Source organism: Chrysochloris asiatica, unplaced genomic scaffold, assembly GCF_000296735.1.
Source record: "Chrysochloris asiatica unplaced genomic scaffold, ChrAsi1.0 scaffold00469, whole genome shotgun sequence".
NCBI lineage: Eukaryota > Metazoa > Chordata > Mammalia > Afrosoricida > Chrysochloridae > Chrysochloris > Chrysochloris asiatica.
In genome coordinates this window covers 1,102,670-1,107,704 of record NW_006408987.1, presented here as the reverse complement: position 1 = coordinate 1,107,704, position 5,035 = coordinate 1,102,670, and positions in this window count along the sequence as shown.

The following is a 5,035-nucleotide window of genomic DNA, read 5'->3' as shown; positions in this document are numbered from 1 at the left end:
ATACTGAGAGCTAGCTACATGGCAGGCAAGTCCAATATATTCATATACAGAGAGCTACCTTCTTGTCGTATCAGTCCAACATATCCATGTACAGAGAGCTAGCTAATGGCAGGGTAGTGTAACATTTCCATATTCAGAGTTCTAGCTACAAGGCAGATAAGTAAAACTTGTCTATATACATAAAGATAGCTACATGGCATAGTAGTGCAACAGTACCATATACCGAGTTCTAGCTGCAAGGAGACGAGTCCAACTTGTCTATATACAGCAATCTAACTACATGGCAGGGTACTGCAAAATTTCCATATACAGAATTCTAGGTACATGGCAGATGTGTCCAATGTGTCCATACACTGAGAGCTAGCTACATGGCAGAGCAGTCCAACATGCCATATTCAGGGTACTAGCTACATGGCATATGTGTCCCACACGTCCAATACTGAGAGACACCTACATGCCAGACACGTCCAATATGTTCATATACAGAGAGCTACCTACTTAGCAGATGAGTCCAACTTATCCATGTACAGAGAGCTAGCTTCATGGAAGAGTAGTCCAACATGTCCATACTCAGGGTAGTTGTTACATGGCAGATGTGTCCAACGTGTCCATATATTGTTAGCCACCTATAGGGCAGTCAAGTCCAATCTATTCTTACACAGAGAGCTACCTACTTGACAGAGGAATCCAACATATCCATGTACAGAGAGCTAGCTACATGGCAGACGAGTCCAATATGATCATACACAGAAGGTTACCTATTTGGCAGATCAGTCCAAAATATCCATGTACAGAGAGCTAGCTACATGGCAGACGAGTCCAAAATGTCCATATACAGAGAGCTAGCCATATGGCAGGGTAGTGCAACGTTTCCATATACAGAGTTCTAGCTACATGGCCTTTGAGTCCAACTTGTTTATATGTAGAGAGCTAGCTACATTGCAGAGTAGTGCAACATTTCCATATACAGTGTTCTAGCTACATGGCAGATGTGTCCGTACACAGAGAGCTAGCTATATGGTAGAGCAGTCCAACATGTGCATATACAGGGTACTAGGTACATATCATATGTGTCCAACATGTCCATATATTGAGAGCTAGCTACATGGCAGACAAGTTCAATATTTTCATATACAGAGAGCTACCTACATGGCAGATCAGTCCAACATATCCATGTACAAAGAGCTAGCAACTGGGAAGACGAGTACAAAATGTCCATATACAAAGAGCTAGCTACATAGCAGGGTTGTGCAACATTTCCATATACATTGTTCTAGCTACAAGGCAGATGAGTCCAACTTGTCCATATACTGAGAGCCACCTACATGGCAGACAAGTCCAATATGTTCATATACAGAGAGCTACCTACTTGGCAGATCAATCCAAATATGGATAAATGGCAGAGTAGTTCAACATTTGCATATGCAGTGTTATAGCTGCATGTCAGATGTGTCCAACGTGTCCATATACTGTGAGCTAGCTTCATTTCAGAAAAGTCCAATATGTTAATGTACAGATGGCTACCTACTTGGCAGATCAGTGCAACATATCCATGTACGAAGAGCTAGCTACAGGGAATACGAGTCCAAAATATACATATACAGAGAGCTAGCCACATTTCAGGGTAGTGCAATATTAACATATACAGAGTTATAAATACATGGCAGATGTGTCCAACGTGTCCATGTATTGAGAGCTAGCTACATGGCAGAGTAGTCAAACATGTCCATATTCAGGATAGCAGCTACATGGCAGATGTGACCAATGTGTCCATATACTGAGTTCCACCTACAGTGCAGACAAGTGCAATATGTTCATATACAGAAATTAACCTACTTGGCAGTTCTGTCCAACATATCCATGTACAGAGAGCTAGCTACATGGCAGAAGAGTCCAAAATATCCATATACGGAAAGCAAGCTACATGGCAGCGTAGTACATTTCCATATACAGAGTTCTAGCTACAAGGCTGATGTGTACAACGTGTCCATATACTGATATCTAGCTACATGGCAGAGTAGTACAACATGTCCATGTACAGGGTACTAGCTACATCGCAAAGGAGTCCATCATTGCAAATACTGAGAGCTAGCTACATGGCACACAAGTTCAATATGTTCATATACAGAGAGCTAGCTACATGGTAGGGTAGTGAAACATATCCACATACAGAATTTTATGTACAGAGAGCTAGCTACATGGCAGATGATTCCAAATTGTCCATATACAGAGAGCTAGCTACATGACATAATAGTGAAACATTTCCATATACAGAATTCTATGTACAGAGAGCTAGCTACATGGCAGACAATCCCAAAATGTCCATATACAGAGAGGTAGCTACATGGCAGGGTAGTAAAACATTTCTATATACAGAATTCTAGGTACAAGGCAGATGAGCCCAACTTGTCTATATACTGTGAGCTAGCTGCATTGCAGACAAGTCCAATATGATCATATACAGAGAACTACCTACTTGGCAGATCAGTCCAACATATCCATATAAAGAGAGGTAGCTACATGGAAGACGAGTCCAAAATGTCCAGATACTGAGAGCTAGATACATGCCAGAGTAGTACAACATTTCCATATACAGTGTACTAGCTACAATGCAGAGGTGTCCAACATGTCCATATAGTGAGTGCTAGCTACATGGCAGAGAAGTCCAATATGTTCATGTACAGAGATCCCCCTATTTGGCAGGACAGTCCAACATACGCATGTACAGAGAGCTAGCTACTTGGAATACGACTCCAAAATATACATATACAGAGAGCTAGCCACATTTCAGTGTAGTGCAACATTAACATATACAGAGTTCTAGCTAAAAGGAAGATGAGTACAACTTGTGTATGTACAGAGAGCTAGCCACATGGCAGTGTAGTTCAACATTTCCATAAACAGAGTTCTAGATACATGGCAGATGTGCCCAACGTGTCCATGCACTGAGAGCTAGCTACATGGCAGAGTAATCCAACATGTCCATATTCAGGGTAGTAGCTATATGGCAGATGTGACCAACTTGTCCATATACTGAGAGTCACAAACAGGGCAGAAAAGTCCAATATGTTCATATACAGAGAGCTACCTACTTCGCAGATCAGTCCAACATATTCATGTACAGAGAGCTAGCTACAAGGCCGAAGAATCCAAAATGTCCATATACAGAGAGCTAGCTACATGGCAACATTGTGTAACATTTCCATATAAAGAGTTCTAGCTACATGGTAGATGTGCCCAACGTGTCCACATACTGAGAGGTACCTACATGGCAGACAAGGCCAATATTTTCATATACAGAGAGCTACCTACTTGGCAGAGCAGTCTAACATATCCATATACAAAGAGTTAGCTACTTGGAAGATAAGAAGAAAATGTCCATGTACAAAGAGCTAGCTACATAGCAGGGTTGTGCAACATTTCCATATACAGAGTTCTAGCTACATGGCAGATGATTCCATCTTGTCCATATACTGAGAGCCACCTACATGGCAAACAAGTCCAACATGTTCATATACAGAGAGCTACATACTTGGCAGGTAAGTCCAAATATGGATACAGAGAGGTAGATACATGGCAGAGTAATGCAACATTTTCCATATATAGAGTTCCAGGTCCATGGAAGATGTGTCCAACGTGTCCATACACTGAGAGGTAGCTACATGGCAGAGCAGCCCAACATGTCCATATACAGGGTACTTGGTACATGGCAGATGAGTCCAAAATGTCCATATACTGAGAGCTAGCTACATGGCATACAAGTCCTATATGTTCATATACAGAGAACTACCTATTTCACAGATCAGTGTACCATATCCATGTACAGAGAGCGAGCAACATGTCAGACGAGTCCAAAATGTTCATATACAGAGAGAAACCTATATGGCAAGGTTGTGTAACATTTCCATATACAGAGTTCTAGCTACATGGGAGATGTGTCCAATGTGTCCATATACTGAGAGCTAGCTACATGGCAGACAAGTCCAATATGTTCATATACAATGAGCTAACTACTTGGCAGATCAATCCAACGTATCCATGTACAGAGAGCTAGCTACATGGCAGACGAGTCCAAAATGTCCATGTACAGAGAGCTAGCTACATGGCAGGGTAGTGCAACATTTCCATATAAAGAGTTCTAGATACATTTCAGTTGTGTCCAATGTGTCCATATACTGAGAGCTAGCTACATGGCAAAGCATTCCAACAAGGCAGAGTAGTCCAACATGTCCACATTCAGGGTAGTAGCTATATGGCAGATGGGGCCAACATGTCCATACACTGAGAGCCACCTACAGGGCAGACAAGTCCAATATGTTCATATACAGAGAGCTACCTACCTGGCAGATCAGTCCAACATATCCTTGACAGAGAGCATGCTACAAGGCAGACGAGTCCAAAATGTCCATATACAGAGAGCTAGGTACATGGCAGTGTAGTGCAACATTTCCTATACATTGTTCTAGCTACATGGCAGATGTGTCCAATGTGTCCATATACTGAGAGCTAGCTACATGTCAGACAAGTCCAATATGTTCATATACAGAGAGCTACCTACTTGGCAGATCAGTCCAACTTATCCATGTACAGAGAGGTAGCTACATGGCAGACATGGCCAAAATGTCCATATACAGAGAGATAGCCAAATGGCAGGATAGTGCAACATTTCCATATGCAGAGTACTAGCAACATGGCAGATGAGTGCAACATGTCCATATACTGAGAGGTAGCTACATGGCAGATGAGTCCAGCATGTGCATATTTAGATGGCTAGCTACAAGGCAGATGAGTCTAATATATCCATATACAAAGAGCTAGGTACATGGCAGGGTAGTGTAATATTCTCATATACAGAGTTCAAACTACAAGGCAGATGTTTCCAGCTTGTCTATATACAGAGAGCTGGCTACACTGCACGGTAGTGCAAAATTTTCCATATTCAGTCTTTTAGCTACATGGCAGATGTGTCCAACGTTGTCATATACTGAGAGCTAGCTAAATGGCAGATAATTCCAATATATCCATGTACAGAGAG